This window comes from Cricetulus griseus, chromosome 2 (genome assembly GCF_003668045.3).
Source record: "Cricetulus griseus strain 17A/GY chromosome 2, alternate assembly CriGri-PICRH-1.0, whole genome shotgun sequence".
NCBI lineage: Eukaryota > Metazoa > Chordata > Mammalia > Rodentia > Cricetidae > Cricetulus > Cricetulus griseus.
Genome location: NC_048595.1, coordinates 297,449,584 through 297,470,731, shown reverse-complemented (window position 1 = coordinate 297,470,731; position 21,148 = coordinate 297,449,584). Strand labels below are relative to the sequence as shown.

General features: G+C 39.8%; 1 pseudogene; it reads left to right on the top strand.

The window, feature by feature from the left end:
- Positions 1 to 18,791: 18,791 nt before the first annotated feature.
- Positions 18,792 to 19,459, top strand: LOC100773078 (annotated as a pseudogene).
- Positions 19,460 to 21,148: the final 1,689 nt, after the last annotated feature.

Below are 21,148 nucleotides of genomic sequence, written 5' to 3'. Positions count from 1 at the left end.
TTGGGTATGTCTTTTAATTAATTTTATTTATTTATTTATTTGTGTGTGCACATGTACGTATTTATGTACAAATACCCTGGCCCATGTGTGAAGGTCTCAGGATGACTTGCAAGAGATGGTTGCCTCCTTCTACCATATGCACCCCAGAGATCAAATATAAGACAACTGGTGGCCAGTGCTTTTACCTATCAAAGAACCTCATCAGCCCCTGATTTAAATACAAATATCATGTTCTTTCTGATCTTTTTTGGTCCTTCATGGGTAATTGCTAGTTTGGTATAAGAAATCCACCAACTTTAGTTATACTTTTTAACCAGAGCTGATTTAAATAAGACAGGGCATATTAATTTATGACTTCATAGACTGATACTCAAACTCCTTTGATGCTGTTTTTTTTTTCTGTAAAACAAGTAATATTTAGAGAAAAGACCTATAACTACTTAGAGAAAAACACAGGATTAAGACCAAATGTCATGATTCCTATACACAAGGGTGACTCATGACATATGAATGTCTCAGGTCAAGATAAATATCAGTTTCCCATCTTACTTGATATTCATTAAAACCTTTGAACACTCAGTGACATGTAACTGCCCATGAGAATTTCCCAACTACTGAACACTTGGTTACACCGTGTAATTGTTAGATTAATTTCCACTTGAGAGCACTGCTTGCTTCACCAGGTGAGAAAGCAAAACTCAAGAATTATGTAAGAGCTTACATACAGAATGAAAGTAAGTAGTGTCATAATTCTAGCATATTCCAAATGAACCTCAACAAAGCTTATAACAAAGACCCAGCTGACCCACTGTTGTATCCTGCCTTTAGCACACAACCCTGGTTTAGAGCATGCCTTTAGACTGCACTTTGGTAACTGATGTTCTCAGGCCATGGAGATACTGCCATCAGTGGTTTTCTCTCACATTTTACTTCCTAAGGTAAGTATGTTCTGTCACTAACCCACAAGAAGCCCACAAATCTCTGCTTCAAGAATCATTTTCCTTCCATCTAAACCTGACATCTATCTTTTACTCCCTCCCATGGACTCAATGAGACCGTGTTAGGTAATCACCATTAATATTTTTCTACAAAGAAGCCAGATACCATTACTACGTTTCATAATTTAGAAACACAGATCTTCTCCAAGTTCCCCATTAAAGTCTGTTTCTTTTTACTTATACATGAGCATTTCCCCTTACAAATCCAATGAAGTCCTCCTCACATATTCTCCTAGAATTCCAACAACTGGTCCCTATTTATCCTTGGTTAAATAAACTGTGTTGGAATCGTGTAACTAACTTTTGGTTAGTTATCTCATGGCTCATACTGTGACCTGATACCTGTCACCTAAGGGTTCAGCCCAAACTTTTAATTCAGTTTTCTGTTCCTAGGAAGGATTGTCATCACTATCCAATGGCAGTTTCCAAACCTAAGAAAGTTATCCACATTTAACTAAAGACAGCGTTCCTCCCTGGGAACTTCTGAATGAATCTTCATCCTGATATCTACAGAATAATAAGGTCATGACCACCATGTTCTCTCTCTCTTTTTTTATCAGTGGTAACATGTCTTCTTGGGAAAGCAAGACAAACAGTACTGTTTTGACCCATTCTGAAGACAGAATAACTTTGGCCTCCTGATATGTCTTTCTCCCTTACCTACCTGGAACAGTGTTGGATTCATTCCCCCCCACAGTGCCCTACGAACTGCAGATGGAAAAGGTGCCCAAGCTCAGCTCAGAAGTGTTTCAAAACACAAAGTCATCACTAATAAACCCAAGCTACTGTTCTCCTCTAGGCTTTGGAGACATGACTAAGAGTCTTCACCTTTTGTTCCAGGGAAGATAAATACATGGTGTAAAGTTAGGGGACACATAGGATCTTGAAAGATCAAGAACTTAAAGGTGCAAAAACTTGTTAATCATTCCAGAAGGCACTTTTGAAATAATATATTTTATTTCAATTATCAAAATTGACCATGACTAAGAACATTGTTTTAAAAAGTAAATCACTCACGTATCATCATGATTAACAATAGAACAAATTCATTTCCACCACTGTCCTTTGTATCATTCAAATATGATTGTTTGAATAACTGGGAAGATAAATGGAGAGAAATAAATCATCTATTCTTTTAAAAACAATAATAAAGTTGAACCAAATACAGCTGAACTTTTTTCTAAACATCATGTACTTTTTAATGCATTTCATTCATTTAAAATACTTGGACTCACAAATCAATATGGTGGTTTCTCAGAATTGGAAATTGACTTACCTTAAGACCCAGCTATACTACTCCTGGGCACATATCCAAAGGCCACTGTACCATACCACAAGGACACTTGCTCAACTATGTTCATAGCAGCTTTATTCATAGTACCCAGAACCTGGAAACAACCTAGATGCCCCTCAACGAAAGAATGAATTTTTAAAAAATTAAAAACTGGTACATTTACATAAGGAAGCATTACTCAGCTGTTATAAACAATGACATCATGAAATTTGCAGGTCAATGGATAGAGCTAGGAAAAAATCCTGAGTGAGGTAACCCAGACCCAGAAAGACAAAAATGGTATGTGGCAAGTGGATATTAGCTGTTAAGTAAAGGCTAAAATCCACAGACCCAGAGAAGCTAGGTAACAAGAAGGGAACAAGAGGTGACAATAAGATCTCCCTGGCAAGGGAAAATAGAAGAGATTTCCTGGGTGTACTGGGGACAGGTGGGTATGGGAACATGAAAGAGACAACTGAAAAGGGGAGGTATTTTGGGGGTGATTTAGAAATCTGGTATAAGTGAAAGTCCCAGAATCCTACAAGAATGACCCCACCTAAGATTCCAAGCAACAGGGGATATATAGCCTGAACTGGCTAGCTCCTGTGACCAGGGAAGACTTCCAGTAGAACACCAACCCATACACACAATCTTTGACCTATAGTCTGTCCTGCCTGTGGGATGTTCTGGGATAAGGGTAGCATAGAGGTTGTGGGAGTGGCCAGCCAATGACTTGCAGCCTAAAACCCATGGGATGAGAATAAGCCCACCTTTGATACAGCCTGGAGTGCCAGGATGGAAGACCTAGAGACCTAAGATAGAGCCAAACACAACTGGAGAAGAAAACTGTCAACGTAATGATGCCTAATATATTTTCGCTATACTCATAGATTGATGCCTAGCCCAGTTATCATCAGAGAGGCTTCATCCAGTAACTGATGGAAACAAATGCAGAGACCCACAACCAAATATTAGGCTGAGCTCAGTGAATCCTGCTGAAGAGAGGGAAGAAGGATTATAGAAGCCAGAGGGGTCAAGGATGTCACAAGAAAACCCACAGAATCAACTAACCTGGCCTCATAGGAGCTCACAGATACTCAACAAACAGGGAGCCTATTTGGGACTGACCTAGGCCCTATAAGTATATATGACAGTACTGTGACTTGATCTTCTAATGGGACTCCTAACAGGGGGAACAGGGGCTGTCCCTGACTCTTTTGCCAGCTTTTGGGAACCTATTCCTCATACAGGATTACCTTGTCCAGTCTTAATACAAAGAGACATGCTTAGTCTTACTATAACTTGATATTCCATGTTTTGTTGATGTCCATGGGACACCTAACCTTTCCTAAATAGAAAGGAGGAGTGGAATGAACAAGAGGGTGGGTGGGAGGGTGGCAGAGGGGAGGTAATGGGGAGGGACTGGGAGGAGATGAAGGAGGGGAAACCAGTCAAGATGTAAAATAAAAAAAATTTTAAAAATTGTGTTGCGGGGGGGACCATCAAAAAAATGTTTGGGCTGTTTTCCCTCTAAAGAAAAGAGAAAATGAGGGGTACTGAGGAGATTCCTGGGCCAACGTCCAAAGCTGATTCCTGACATTTCCTTAAGTGTGTCAGAAGACACTGGAGCTGAGGAGGCTAATACGCCAAGAATGCTTGGATACCAAGGAAGCTTGAACACAAAGGCAGTGCAGCAGCAGCTGATCTCTTCCACGTTGCTTACCCTTGTGGTCTGGCTATTAATCGTTTTTTGCATAAACATAAAATCTTTTCAACATCTTTCAAACATCTTCAAAATCTTTCAACATCTGTTTTTTGACAGGTGTTCTGTAAGGTGCTGGAGACACAGAGATGAAGCCAAGTCCAGCCCTGTACAGGATTCCCTTGTAAGAGGTGGCAGCACATCACTCAACTAAACAATGAGATGAGGTTTTACACTACTATGATACCACTTACAAAGGGCTATCAGAACAAAACCAAAGAGAAAGACGAAGCCCATCCAGGGGCAGAAAAGGGAATTAACAACAATTTCGGACAAGGCAATCACTTTCACAGTTACCTTTTCAGCAGCTGTTAGCTAGCTGTGATTTACACCCCTACAGGCTGCCACTAGTTTAATCTTCTAAGAATGTTTTTGAAATTATGAAATTATTTCATCCCTGCTTCCCTTTCCTCCCCAGTCCTTCCCACACAGGCTGCCGTGAGCTTCAAATTCATGGTCTCTTTTTCTTAATTATCTTACACTGTACACACACACACACACACACACACACACTTACACACATAAACACAACATGCTCAGTCTGTTACCTGTGTGTGTAAAATTTGAAGGGTGACCACTTGGTAATGGATAACCAATTGGGGCGCTCTTCCCTGGGGAAGACCATTTCTTCTGCTCTCAGCATTCCCCAGGTGCCCATATTTTTTTGTCTAGTTGTTGTCAACAACACCAGTGGCTATGCTAAAATAGAAAGGGTAATACCACTGATTTTATATGGTGGCGCATGCCTTTAACTCCAGAACTTGAGAGGTAGAGATAGGAAGATCTCTCTGAGCTTGAAGTTTGCATGGAGAATTCAAGGCCAGGGTTACACACTGAGACACTGTCTCAAAAGAAAGAAGAAAGGAAACAGGATGTGTGTAAGGGCTTGTCCAGCTCCCAACCAAGCAACTGTAACATGCTGAAAGTGCCCTGGTTAACAGGCTTAGGTCAGACATTCCCATGCCTGCTTCCTTTGTGTGGATGGCTACATGCCACATACTCAACTGAAGTGACAATTCTTTTCCCTTTTCTAGCCTTCAACCTCAGCTTTACATTAATCAACCTTAGTCTTTATTTGTTCCTACTCAGAACACACCAAAGAATGATGTCTTTTTTATATAATTTATTTTATAAGTAAAAAATATCTTTGGATGCATCCTTGAGTAAGCTCTGGAATGGGGGTAGGTGGGAATCCACCATATTAACAAATATTGAAAATGTGTTCCCCTGACAGGAGTGCTTTCTTCAGATGAGCTCTTCTTTCTTAGGTAAGTTATTGAAAAAAAAAAAGTCAAGGGAAGAGAAACCTTAAATATAGACTGTATATACCATAGGAAAGACAATCCAATCAATACAGATTTTCAAAAGAATTCTTGAACAGCGTACCCATTTCTAAGAATTCTTACTTAGTGTAGTCTGGCCTGAGGAAAACTTCCTGTTTTTGGTTAATCCAAAAGTAGCTTTCCCAAATGACACATGATCGTTCCATTATTGCCTGTGGACTGAGCTAAGATGCTCTAAGGTTATGAATATTCATAGAGTAAATGCCCCATACTCCCCCCTTACTACATGTTGGTGAGGATAAGGTAGGTGTTTGGCAGGAACTTAACTGTTCTTTAATTTGACCATTTCTGCAAGAGCAATCTTTTATTAACAGACCTTTACTGTACATAATAGCCATCTTCTTCCATCCAAATTTTAGAAAGAATTCTAACCACTGCTTAGAGTACTAAGTTTCTTGTTTAGCTGAAATATTACTCAGACTACAAGCAACCACATTGATGACTATATTTGCCTTCTTAATGATTTTCTGTCTACAGCATTTCTACAAGATTAGTTGCCTTTGGGTTGTGGATTCTACACGTTAGTTAAAAAGTCTTAGACAACCATGAAAAATCAGTTACAGGCAGTGTCAATAATGCAAGGCAGTGCTGCTTTTTTCAAATGACAGCAATGACAAACTTGGGTTTTAGGAAGGGCAATACTTGGTGAGAAATTGGTGTGGATGGTGGCCCTCTACTTCTGACTGGCAAGGAAGGTTGTAGCTTGAAAGCCCTTAGCCTTTAACAGAATTTAAAGGAAGTTCTTTTCAGAAATCTGAAATTTCTGCTGGAGTTACTCTAGAGGCCAAACTCTGAAGCATTTCTCAAAATGTACTCTGTTCATCACTATTTCTTTGAGATACTTCTAATTGTTTCTCAATTCAAAATAAGATTAGCAGTTTCTATAAATTTGGAAATACAGAGTTTTAAACAGATTGACATAATGAAGTGCATACAGGAGAGGAAGCTAAAGCAACCCACCTAGTTGACCATGAACTTCGCTTTCAAGGGAAAAGGTTGAGTGACCCATTGAAGAATTTGAAACCACAAAAGCAGCATCCAAAAAAATTGTCATTTTTTTCTATGTAGTTCTTGACCCCTAGTTTTGTTTCTGTTCCACCCTAATTAGCATAGCTTGTCCAGTCTCCATAATTTAAACATCATTAGCACTATATCCATGGAGTATTTACGTCAGCAGGTGTTAAACTTGTTTAGCACTATATCCATCAGGTATTTACACAGCAGGTGTTAATCCATTTATGACAAAGCCTTTTCTATATTCTTTTGCAAATTTTATAATACTCAAAATAAAATGTAGCTTTTTCTAAATGTTAACACCAACTGATTTCATCCATTACTCTATCTTACCCTTGAGACTTTCCCTAAGTGTTATTCCCTGGCATACATTGTATGACTTGAAATCAGTAGAAGTTTTGGCACATAACTTTACTGGGGTTAGTTAATATACTTGCCCCGCTACAATAAGACCTGTGCATCCATTATCTGCTTTCTTGTGATTAATGGGGTGGATGACTCCTCTTGGTCTAGAACTGTGTGGCTGACTCATTTATGCAGACAAATTCATGCTCTGTCAACAGGTATTTACAGACTAGAGAAAGCAGAATGCACACATATCAACTGCTCCCCAACATTTTTTTCCTTTCTTAGCAAATCTCTGAGACTCACACAAGAACACAGATGTGCGGTAAGGGCAAGGTTCCAAGAGTACCAGTCACAATTCTTCAGTAAACAAGGATGATTTGCAAAGTTAACAAAAGTTGCCAGAGGGAAAAATCTATATAGGCTCAGATCCCAAGACTGCTTGGAGGTGAGAATGCAGAAAAGACAAGATTGATAGCTTTTCACAAAAAGAAATAGTAATCTAAACTTCTCTTAAGATGACCTGCAATATGTTCTTCCAGCCATATATAACAAGATAACAGGCTTTCTAATCTTCAGATGGTTCATAATTAAATCTCTACCCTTGAAATGACAAGGTCTTTTCTCTGCTTAGAACTCTTTTTTAGGGAGTGGGGATGAATATTTTCATGCTCAAAGCTTTAAAACACTGAGTTATTACAAAAGCATGAGAAAAAGTGATTACATTTGAGTTGGGAGGAAACTGTTCTCCATTGTTGAAATACCACAAGTCCTTGAGTTTGTTTTAGACTAGATTTATTGTGCATTATCATTTAAAACTATATGTGCTTTATCATTAAAACTGTGTCCATATGAATTGGGACTAAAAGATAAACATGTTTCCCTGACAAGGTAATATTTCATACATTTTAAGGTTTAAATAACCTTTCTTACAATAATAGATCTTGTATGCTGTTATAAGAAAACCAATTTTCATTTATGAATTCATTATCTATAATATAAAAGAAAATAATACAAAGTATAAATGTACATTTTAAATATTTGCATATAAATTTCATGTGTGTATTTGTGTTACCTAAGTAATAGTTATATAGTCTATGCATAATTACAAGTTTTTTGTAGCCATGACTGTTATTTTTGATATTCTAGACAAGATTTAGCCATGTAGCCCATGTGTCCTGATACCCACCATGTAATACAGGCTGGACTCAAACTCCAGTCATTCATTCTGCCTCAAATTCTGGAAGGGTGAAGTTATAAGCTGGTTCCACCACCATATCCCAGATATACACTATTTATAAATATGAATGTATTTATTTTCATAATGACACTACTACATTGGTGTTGTTAACCAAATGTGAAATAGGAACCTAAGGCATGGAGAGGTTACATTGGGAAGGCTAACCAAAGGTTGCCCAAACATTGTACACCCTACCTCCTGTGCAGCACAAATAACAAGTGTTTCTAATGATATTGCTTGCTCAAAACTCCATTTCTGTTTCTGTCATGTTGGATTTGTGACATTAAGTTACAAGAGAATCATGAAAACACCAGAGATACTGCTTTGTTCTTCATACTGTAGTCCTTGGAGCAATGCAATGGAGCACAACTTTCTAACCAATGATAAGTCTTTAGATAATACAAGAGTTCTTAAGGAAATCATTTTTACTCTGAAATGGTCTTTCAGGTGATCTGTAATGTCCTTCAGCTGTAGAATTTGTTTTTCTTGCCAGAACCTCTCCACTCCCACCAACATGTTGTCATGGCTGTTCCTATGTTCCACTCTAAAACCTGTGAAAAGTATGGTAGAATCCCCTGTCTGCCTACTTTACACAGCACTACCAAGTATAACCTCAGAAAACTGCCTATGCTTGTTCCTATTTCAATGGCTTTATGTACCTGAACTTGAGTAGAAGGCACAGATTTTATAACCACTTTTCTGCAGCCATGTTGCCCTTATGCCTTCCTATAATACAGTAAAATTGATTTGTAACATGATTAAGGGTTGATTAATCAGAACTGGGAAGGATTTTTTCCTTTAAATGTGTGCTTACTTGTTAAGCCATCAATATCTATCATATAAAAAGATACAACTAAGATGGTAGGCTGTTGTATAGTTTTGATTTCCTTATTTAACTATTTAGGGTAAATATGTAACACATTTACACCTAAGATCTAAATGATGTGCTAATATGTGCTAATAATACTGTTTGTTATTTGTAAACAGAGAGCTTTTCTTTTGTCCCAAAGTCCAGTCCCAAATAATCACACAAAAGCTTCTATTAACTATGAAATGTTTGGCCTATAGCTCAGGCTTATTACTAACTAGTTCTTACAACTTAAATTAACCCATTTCTATTAATCTACATTTTGCCTTGTGGTTTCATGGCTTCACCTGTTCTCTAGCTCATCTTGTTCCTCTGGTGACTGGCTCACATCTCTCCCTATTCAGCCCTTCTTTCTCCCTGTATCTCCATTTGGCTTTCCTGCCTATGCTTATTCTGCCTGGCTATAGGCCAATTCAGTTTTATTATTAACCAATGAGAGGAATACATATCCACAGTATATAGAAAGATTATCCCACAGTATTTCCCACTTTTGTCTAATTAAAAATGAAGGTTTTAACTTTAACATAGCAAAATTATATATAACAAAAACAGTTATCAAGTAAGAACTATAGTTACAACATCTAATCTATTTGTATTTGGCAAAAGTGAGAGAAAATACTTTATTTCCTATCTTTATGAGTCTAAAGTTTTATATCTATCTTTTATCATAACTAAGAAAAACTGTAACTGTAATTATCTAGTCTTCAATTCTATCAAAGACCTGAGTAGGAAATAATATTACCCAAGTAAACAGAAAGTGCAAGCAAATGACTTCCAAAAACTGTGAGAAATGACAGAAATATCTGTCTGCCTGGACAGTCACCCAAGGTACCTCTGTAGCATTGAGGCAGCCATCTTTGGCCTACAGACCTAGCATATCTGACAGACTTTTCTTTAAAGCAGAGAATTTTGAAGGACTGTCCAACCTTATGTTGGCAAATTTTGGTAGTCACCTTTAAATGCTGTAAATATGTATTCCTCTCACTGGTTAGTAATAAAGCTGAATTGGCCTATAGCCAGGCATAGTAAGGCTAGGCAGGAAAGCCAAATAGAGATACAGGGAGAAAGAAGGGCAGAGTAGGGAGAGATGTTAGTCAGCCACCAGAGGAACAAGATGAGCTAGAGAACAGGTAAAGCCATGAAGCCACGAGGCAAAATGTAGATTAATAGAAATGGGTTAATTTAAGTTGTAAGAGCTATTTAGTGGTAAGCCTGACTTATATTTTATAATATAACATTTTATAATTAATAGAGGATTTTGTGTGATTATTTGGGTTTTTTGTTTGTTTTTGCTTTTTAGAGACAGGGTTTCACTGTGTAGCTTTGGAGCCTATATTGGCACTCGCTCTGGAGACCAGGCTGGCCTCGAACTCACAGAGATCCACCTGCCTCTGCCTCCTGAGTGCTGAGATTAAAGGCGTGCGCCACCAATGCCCGGCCCTTGTGTGATTATTTGGGACTAGGCAGTCAGGACAAAAAAAAGAAAAAGCTCCTCCTCCATTTACAGTTATTTACATCAATAGGATGCTCTCTTGCAAGTAACAGACAATTCTACCTAACTTATATAATAATGGTGTTATACTGTTTATGGAGGCATACAGTAGGAAAGAGTTTAAAAGGTTGATTTGTGCTAGAGTTTTAGTACCCTCTGAGAAGTCACTATCTGCCTCTTCTTCACTGTCTTTCGTTATTTTTGCTTTATCCTAAGACTGTCATTGTCTATGATAAAAGTTCCTTTTCTCCCCAAACTGGATCATATGAAATCCTAGGGCTTACTTCCTCATCAGTCTCGAAGGAGTTTGGTTGTTGCAACTGTGCTTGGCTCTCTGTTCCTATAAGTGTGACTAAAATCACAGTAATATAATTATACTAGTTGTTTTAGTTAAGGTTTCTATTGCTGTGAAGAGACACCATGACCATGGCAACTCTTGCAAAGAAAAACATTTAATTGTGGTGGCTTACAGTTCAGAGGTTCAGTCCATTATCATTATGGCAGGAAGCAAAGCAGCATACAGGCAAACATGGTGCTGGAGAAGAAGCTGAGAGTTCTTACATCTTGACCCACAGGCAACAGGAAGTGGCCTGAGACACTGGGCATGACTTTAGCATATATGAGACCTCAAAGGCCACCCCCACAATGACATACCTCTTCCAACAAGGCCATAACTACTCTAACAAAGACACACTCCTAATAGTGCCACTCCCTATGAGCTTCTGGGGACCAATTACATTCAAACTACCAGACTAGTAAAGTGTTGTTTGTTGTCAGTGGCTGATGAATGCAGAATGTGGGAATGAAGAGGGCTTTGTTGTCCCTTGTCATGTTTATTTCAAGTATTATTTTATTCCAAAACTCCCTGTTTGGGGCTAGACTGGATCCTAAATTTGTAACAGGGAGAAAAGAAAATAGTAAACATCTAAGAATATATTTTTTTAATTTTAAAAAGAAGCACTGTGTTCTTGAAAACAGCTAAAAGGTCAGCCATTTCCAACAGAGGTTACTGCTGTACCCCCTACAGTATAAAAATGCTTGGTGGGTCACTTCTATTGACAAAAATGTGGCAACAGAACCAGTCTGCATCCTGAATGACTGTTGGCAATACTTGAGATTGCACAAACATCTGACTGAACAATTTATACCCTTAGCTCAGGTCCCCTGTGCTGTGTGAATGTTTACTACCAATGGGATTCTTTTTAGATTATTTGTAGCTTAGAAACATGTTCACTGTGATTTGACTGTGTTCCTTAGAGGGACCTGTTAGGTTTCAAACCCTAGACAAATGGCTCACATGCCTATTTAACACATCAAGGCAGACTCTGGCTGCCAGGGTTTCCCATCATCCTTCAGACCTCACAGGGCCCTTCTGGCTGGCACACCTCTGGGTCCTACCTGAACTCTCTAGCCCAGGGGGCTGGGCTGCTCTTCCCTATATAATCCAATCACTTTGGCTGCCCTCTCTTTGTACATTTGTCCCTCCAAGTTGCTGCACCTGGTTCCCCTCTCTCTTCCTATCCTCCTCTTCCCACGTGACTCAAGGTCATGTCCACTCTGGACTCTGCCAGATATGTATGTCTGCCTCTGGCTATGATCTCCCATGTATCTATAAACTTACTCCTCCACCATACCCAGGAATACTCATGTCTGTTTCCTTTTCCTTCTTATTTCTTATTTCAGGAGCCATCAACCAGTGAGGTTATTGAGAGGTGGTGTAATCTTTATGAAGTGAGGCCTAGTGGGAGGAAGTTAGGTCATTGGAAGCATACCTGTCCCCTAATTTCTTTATGACTCCCTTTCTTTTCTTGCATCCTGATCACCACAGGGTGCTCCAAGATATACCCCTGTCATGATGCACAGCCTTAGAGCAAATCTAAAGCAACAGAACCAGTGAATAATGGATTGAAATCTCGGAAGCAGTTAGCTAAAATAAACCTTACAAGGATATAAAAACAATACCTGGGGGGAACAGGAGGCAGAAGCTCACCATGCAAGAGAATGGATGCTGTGCCTGGAAATCTCTCCATTAAGAACCTTCAACCTGGCAGATCTCTGTGAGTTCAAGGCCAGCCTGGTCTCCAGAGCAACTGCTAGGATAGGCTTCAAAGCTACACAGAGAAACCCTGTCTCAAAAAATCAAAAAAAATAATAATAATAAATAAAAATAAAGAACCTTCAACTTACCAGACTCAGCAGAGCTTCCCAAGACCTTCCTCCTGGATACTGCAATCACCTACCTTGAAGATGATTTGTTATGTTCTGCTCTTTCTACCTATGCAATACTTGCTAGCTGTTCTTTTAATTGTACTTGCTGCTGTGGTTTGAATGTGAGCTGCCCCCACCCCCCATGGGTGTACATCTTTGAACACTTGATCTTCTGCTAGCTGCACTGTTTGTAAATGTTGTGGAACCTTTCCAAGATAGAGCCTTGCTCCAGAAAGAGTTGCTAAGAGTAGACCTTGAGATTTATAGCCCAGCCCCACATCTTATTCACTTCCAGAGTACGTATGCCAGCCAGTCTCCTGCTTCTGCCACATACTTCTTCAACAGTTACCATGTTTCCCACCATGATGTGCTGCATCCCTCTGGAAGTATACACTAAAATAGGCCTTTTCTCCATTAAGTTGCTGTTGTTGATGCATTTTATCATAACCAAAAAATATTTACTATATAGTTAATAAACTCACTCATTCAAAACATGCAGCTATCACAGATCAGTCACACTGCTGTTCACTGTCTCCAAAAACAAACAAATATGGTCTCCCTAAGTACTTAATGAATATAAATATACACTTTCAGTTGTAAGTGGACTTTGATGGTTCCCTGTGGAGGGTCTCGCTATCCCTGGGGAGGAGGTGGGAAGTGGGTTGGGGGGATCCGTGGGGAACATGGAGGATGGGAGGGCAAGGGAAAGGGGGGATGAATATGTAAATATGAATGCCTCTAAAATAAAAATAAAAAAGTAAAAAAAAATAAAAAAGACAATTAGGAATCAAAGGTTTCAATGGAGGCAGTAGAGAATGCTGAACAGCGCTGTCCTTGCCCAGGCTGGTCCCACTGTCATCCGGATACCCCCAAAGACTCACCTTGCAAATCTCAGACAGTCAAACACTGTCTACACATTCCGAATTTCCTAACCTCCCTGCTTTGCCTGAAGCCAGAATGACAGCACCTTCTCCACTACTTAGTAACATCAAATAAAAAATGCACACATTCAAAAGCTCCAATGCTTTTACCATGAATTGGAAGGCAAGGTCTCCCTGATGACATACAGCTTCAAGAATAGTGTTAATCATAAGGCCAAGTGTTGGAAAGAATGAATTTGTCTGCATTGCCAATTTTATAGTCCACATTTCACCATTTTTAACTAAGAGTACTTTAATGAGATGCATTATATAACCATGCCTTGAAGTGTAGTTTATTGATTATCTTGATTAAAGTAAACTGAATAAAAGATGCAATTAAGTTCTGCTGAAATCTCCTTTAAGAGAGAATATTCAAATTAAAGAATTGCTTGGATCAGAACTAATGCTCTTTTATTAACTTGTAGCAATCACTCTGCCTGACCTACATTTAATAAAGTAATGAAAGACAGGAAGAGAGAAGAGACAAAAGGAGAGGGAGAGACAAAACAGTATCACCATGACACTTAATCAAGAACTGCCTCCTTTTGTGTCTTTTGCTGCCACCTTGAAGAAGCCTCCGGAGGAGCAAAGAGCTACTGCTGAGGTAGAGCGAAGGAACAGTGCTGGCATCTATCATGAAGGGACTGGGCAAGCATCTATCCTTGAGTAGTGTCGTGTTCACTTCTCAGTGCTTAATGAGCCCACAAAATAAATAATCCAAATGGTCCCTAGGAGGAGTTTAATACTGAGGTAATGAATAACAGTGCTGTCACCAAAAGAAGTTTAAAAAACAGAGTTTAAATCAATAAAATGTATTGTCTTATAAACCTATCTGTGTATGATTTACCTACAGTCAAATTCTAAAGACACAGTTTCAAGGAATTTAATACTGATAATGTAAACATTATCAGTCAAGACTTAGAACGTCCTCTCACTCCAAAAAGACCCGAGTGCTCGGCTCTGTCAATTCCACGGAAGGATGTTCTTAAGGAACATGTTTTTAATGAGTTCACTCACTTGCCACAAACAGCCTTTCAGTCTTTGAGTCTTCACACAATCAGGTACCACTTTCCTAGGCTATGATTAGCACAGTCTAAGGTCCTAATGAGAGACTGTTGCCACGGAGCTTCCAAACCAGGCTAGCATTTGAAGCATGACATCCCCCAGGCGTGTGAGCGGGAAAGGGGTATTTTAATTTTCCTGGCATATTCTGGAGCTATAAAGGTTTCCTGCTAAGGCTAAAGGGTGGATAATTAACCCAGATGAGAGCTCAGGGAAAAAAGAAACAAAAATAGAAAGACGTGATCACCACTAAAAATCGTATCCTTTTTGTTCATTTGCATAAAATTATACATGCATGTGTACACTTAAATACAGCTTGAACATGCAATTTAAAACATAAAAATTATAGGCACCCCAATGCTCACAATTTTTTTTACAAACTGTTACTGAATTCTCTTTAAAACAAAGTTTCATTTTACATTAGTTTTTTTCTTTCACCTTAAAAAATAAAAACAAATTAAAGCCCACAACATTATTTACTAATGGAAATGGAGAATGAGGTTTGGAGAGAAAAGTGCTTTCCCAATGTAAAGCTAGCATTCTTTCCAAAAAGGTGTTACCCTGCTGCCTCTCTGGGATCAATAGCAGACTCCACAGGGACTTGCCTGCCACTGCTTCCTACTACATGCAGAGAACTGGAAAAGTCAGAAACCAAGTCCGATTCCTGATCCTAAGCCTGAGCATCTTGGTAGGGGAGAATCTGTGAGAGCATTTTCAAAGCATCAGGAATGTACCGCCTGCCCATCTCCAGACAGCAAATTCTTGAGCTGTTTGTACTTTGAGATGAGATGGAAATAGTGGTGGTCATGTTAAAAAAAAAAAAAAAGCCAGACTCAAAAACAGAAAAAAATAGCAGGTTTTATTCTAGGGTGGAAATATATATGATATGAAAGTAGACTGTCTGAAAAGAGGTGTTAGACCCCCGAAAACTCAAGTATCCGGGGTCTCAGGCCAGGTTCGCGGTCACCCCAATCACCAGGCGGATTCGAGAGCTTGCTGCAAACTGCACGAGGCTTTATTGTAATTTAACGAACTAACCCCATGTTAGCTCGGGTCTTTTACCCACCCGCCATGGCGGACAGCTAGAAAAAGACGGCTCCTTGGGTCTCCCAAAAGATCTTATAGGGCAGAGTAAGGGGAGTGTCTAGGGGTACGCACAGGCTCATGATTGGTGTGCCTCCAGGCTTGGAGGACTTGCCCTGTGTTGATTGGTCAACTGGTTGTTATGGCCCATAGGCCCTCCCAGGGTGGTTGCTATGCTCTCTACGTCATTGCTGTGCGCTTGTCCGTAAAGCACACCCAGGGTCGTAAAGCATAGCGCCACCAGCTAACTTCCGATTGGTTCCTTGTCACGAGACAGGCATCTGACCTCTACGTGACCAAGGTAGGTTTATGGCAAGCACGTGTTCGGCTGTTATGGCTGCCAAAAGGGAAGCCGGTTCCTTCAGAGGGGAGGGGTGGGAAAAATGGAGAAGGTAGAAAGTAACTGGAGAGTGAACACATAGGAAATTGTCACAAGAAAACTGCCGTTTGCACTGAATATAGGCTGGTAATGAAGCATGTGGAAAAGAAATCCCTTGTGGTTTGGACTGTCCTTCTTATCAAAATGTAAAAGCTGATACACAGTACACAATGAAAAGTTTAAACATGACATCATTAAAGATATTTGAAAAATATAATAAAAGAAAAGTTGTGTCTTGGTCACTTCTTAAAAATTATATATATGTGTGTGTGTGTGTGTGTGTGTGTGTGTGTGAGTGTGTGTGTGTGTGAGTGTGTGTGTGTGTGTGTGTGCGTGTGTCCATATATATAAATTATATGACATTGCATTGACAAAATTATAAAGATTACAATTGTAACACATTAATACCATAAATATTTATATCACAATTATTAATAAGCAGCTTTAGTAGATGTCACAATTAGGTCACACGGAAGCAATACCTTTAACATTTTCTAGTGTTGGCTATTGAGGTGGTTCAAATTTTTGATTATCTAAATGCTGTGATGAATGCAGTTAAATTTATTTCCTTACAAAAATATGTTTCCCTATGTATCTTAGGTGGACAATCACTGAATTTGAATATAAAAACATTATGACTCTTGTGTATTTTCAATTTGTTTTATAAAATATAGTAATATCTATCAGCTAATATTGACAATGTGTATCAATATCTTCACAAATATTGCCACCTTTTAGTCTATAATTTCCTTAGAAAGCAACCAGATACATGTGACATGGTTTGGTTTATGTTATTGTAGCTTTCTTCTAATCACCAAAAAAAAAATGGTCACAATTCTAATGCTCAAAAATAGAAGACCAGCCGGGCAGTGGTGGCGCAAGCCTTTAATCCCAGCACTCGGGAGGCATAGGCAGGCGGATCTCTGTGAGTTCGAGACCAGCCTGGTCTACAAGAGCTAGTTCCAGGACAGCCTCCAAAGCCACAGAGAAACCCTGTCTCAAAAAAACAAAACAAAAAAAAAGAAAGAAAAAAAATATGATATTCAATGAACATACCTAAAACAGTCACTAAATCACAGTTCTAAAAATACGTGACAGCAGTCCAAAGGTCAGAATGTGGTATATACAATCCTGGGTATATGTACATTCGTATTTATATATAAATATTTTTAGGTTGCTACCAGGGTCCGGCCTGTACAAGTTCCACACTACAAAGGCCATCTATTCTGGACTGATGTCTTTGGGGCTGTAATTGGAGCCATCCCAACAGCCCTGAGTGGGAGAGTATGGACCTGGGGAAACTCCTAGCTACCCTGAGACATTAAGGACAAGACACAGACACATCTTGTCATCTCAGGAGGGCTCTCAGTCCATGCTGGAAACTGGAGTCCATGGTTTATTCAAGCATCCTCTTAAATAGCTTTCCAATGCTGGGGGTGACCCCAGAAGACATCTACTCTCATTCTAAAGCTGATATCAAATATATCCTTTAATCCTAGAGGCATGCCCTAACAGTCCCTAGGCATGTAAACAAGCCCTCAGAACAGGTGTGGGCCACCCAGGGCCTAGGTCTGCTGTTATGCAAACTAGGAGACATTCTCCACTGAGGCCAAGCCATCTGGCAGTTATTAGCCTGCATCTGAAAAACCATGGGAGATTTAGGCTCCTGGAATTGAGCTGAGGTTTGAACCCCAAAATATTATAATCAGTGTTATCTGGGCCTCAACAGGTTGTGTGTGTGTGTGTGTGTGTGTGTGTGTGTGTGTGTGTGTGTGTGTGTATAGAAAAAGGCCAGGAAGAGCATATCAAGCATATGCATCCTTTTCTGTATTCCTCCACCCTCCCTCCATTAAACCCCCTCACACAATGGCCCCTATTGTGGTTTCCTGTTTTCTACAACTGCTCCAAATTAAATACACAAATCTCAAAATTCAATGCTAGTATTCACATACTAGTGAGAGAGCATGAAATAAAAACTTACTGCGTTTTACTGAATGACCTCACACAGTGTAATGTTTTCCAGTTCCGTACATTTGCTTGCCACTTTCACTTGTCTTTACAGATGAATAAAATTCTATTGTGTATATATAACACATTCTCATTATATAATTTCAATTCTGATATGCTACTTCCTAGCCTTTTTCTGTAAACATGTCTGTGTGCATATGTATACAGCTTGGATTATTTCATACATATAATTTTATGTTTGTATTTTTTATTTAACCTCAGTAATATGCCAAATTGTGTTGCCAAATAAAAATCCCAATGTCAAATGTGGGCTACTTCCCCTCAAGTTGTTGTTTTGAAGTGCCATGAGAATCAATAGAAGCAAACTGTATGCATGTATAACATTTTCAAGGAATAAACAGTATAATAAAAAAATAATGTAAAGTGAGACATAATATATGTGGATCGCTAAGGAGTCAGAGCAAGTTTGATGAGCAGAAGTTTATTAGAAAAGGTGCTCACTCAACAGAGTCAGTCTTGAACCACTAGGCAGGTCAGGGAAAGAGAGAGCTGCATGGTACAACCCTTATATTTAAGGTCTTACTACATCACTCTGACCATGCCTCAGTGTGCATGGTCTATATCACCTATGCCAGCCCCCAAGAGGGTGTCGCTAACATTTCCCCTACAATTCCCCTTTTAGTCTAAAAGAGGATTAAAACTTAACAGTGTAAACTATCTATCATTAACAATCATAAGGGTGGACAGGCGAAACCCGGCATGCAGAGGGTGCCAAGGCAGGGGCTGTCAGGTAAAGCGGGGGCTGTGGTCGAGGACACCCCTTCCCCTTCAAAGCCATGGCTTCCAAACTACTGCACTGGGTCATCCTCGGGCCACCCAGCTCGGGTAAGGGCACTGTATGCGAGAGGATTGCCCAGAACTTTGGCCTCCAGCATCTCTCCAGCAGCCACTTCTTGCGGGAGAACCTCAAGGCCAGCACGGTTGGTGACACAGCAAAGCAGTACCTACAAAAAGATCTTTTGGTTCCAGATCATGTGATCACACAACTAATGGTGTCAGAACTGGAGACCCGGAGCACACGTAACTGGCTACTAGATGGCTTCCTGAGGACATTGGTACAGGCAGAATCCTTGAACAGAATCTGTGATGTGGACCTAGTGATTAGTTTGAATATTCCCTTTGTGACACTTAAAGACCATCTGAGTCGAAGATGGATTCACCCTTCTAGCAGGAGGGTCTATAATGTGGACTTCAACACACCTCAAGTGCTCGGGTTGATGACATCACTGGTGAACCACTTGTCCAACAAGAAGATGATAAACCTGAAGCAGTTGCTGTCAAGTTACGGCAGTACAAGGATGCAGCAAAACCAGTTATGGAACTATACAAGAGCCGAGGGGTTCTCCACCAGTTCTCTGGGATGGAGACTAACAAAATATGGCCTTATGTTTACACACTTTTCTCAAACAAGATCACACCTATTCAATCCAAAGAAGCATACTGAGCCTACCATAGGAAGAACCAAGAAGACATGGTCGTTCTCTCAATCATGCGTGTTGTCCTGGTGCCCTGGCCAAATTAGAAGCTAGCTGAGATAGCTTGCAGCATCCTTTCTAGTTTAAGTGATGAAGTAATGAAGAAAATCTAGTGGGTAGAAAGAATTCATGAAAAAGAAACACTCCCCCTGATTTTGAAAAGAAGCTGTAGCTCTGCTGGTGGGAAAGCAAGTCCAGACTGGATGTCCACCAGTGTTGAGCCTACAACCTCATGGGTTGACAGCCATGATGCTATCCTAGCCTTTTTGCATGCAAAGGTGGTGGAATCCCTGGTTTCTGCCACATTCTGCAGGCTGTTGAACCGCAGCACTATAAGCCTGAGAACTTGAAGGGCTGTAGTTCCAGCTTGTCCCCTGCCATACTCTCTTGATGACAATTGAATTGATTCTAATTGCACTCAGCAACTGTTTCTTCCTCCCACCTTAGACATCCTAGTTTCTGCTGACTGTGTCTTCTCTCATCTGCTTGCTCCCTTAATATGCTACTCAGTAACACTATAGTTTCTGCATTTTTCCCTCTAACTTTCTCCTTCTACAAGCTGAAAACCAGGGGACTGGTTTTCAGTCCCTTCATAGTGGGAACTGAGCCAGGCTGCTCTGCCTGTCTTAAGCCCACTCTGTACCTTTTATTGTTTAAAAAAGATTCCTGAAGTCTCTGGGTTTCTCAAAAGAAATATGGGATGATCACATCATCTGCATAGAAGTAATTGTATGGAAATCACTGGACCAATGAGATGGGTTAGGCTTCTTTACTCAAGATAAGATGAGTATTGAACTTGCTGCTAAATATTAATGCTGACAGTGTTGTCCTTCTGTGAGTGATCCAAGTCGATGGTAAGAAGTCAGTAAAGGGAACAAGCCTGTGGGTTGGAGCATCTTGCACTCGATGTACATTGCACCTGCACTGAGTAAGAGAGCTTTACCATTATGGGAACTCAGAATCTTTTTGTTTTCTTTCTATCCCAAAGATGAAGTTACAAGAAGTTATAATAATCTACTAATGTCACATCTTAACTATAACTATTCCAACTAAACCTTAAAGTCATCCGAAAGAGATGTCCAAGCTTGAACACCTCCTTCCAAACCCAACCTTAAACAATAGGAAACTAGCCCTAACTAGTTGTCAACAGTGGGGAAAGGGAGCATAGTATTCTCCATGCTACTTTCTGCTGAACTGGGATGACAACAGCCTCATGGGATCCTGTGGGAAGAAATGTTAGTGTAATGAAAGGCCTGAATGGGTTATCTCCAGTCTGTGTCTGGTGGGAGATGCTTGATTGAAGGTCCAGGTTGAAGCCCTTGTCTTGATTGAAGTTTTTGTGTTGATTGAAGTTAGTACCCGAAGTTCCGGCCTGAGTGTCAGTTGAAACGAAGAAAATTGGATACAGTGTACTTGAGGAGGTGTGGCTCATTTTCTTCCTGAATCGTCCAGGGAAGGCTGTCAGGCAGATCTTCATTGGCTGTGTGGGACTCAAACATGAATGTTAGGAGAGAAATGTTTGCTTGTATATGTATGCATACCAGGAAAGGCAACCATGAGAAAATAAGAATTATGAAAGGGTATACACCTTGAGAGAAAAAGGCCAAGAAAAGACAAATGACAGTCCCTAATCTTTCCCCTACTCTGTATTACATCAA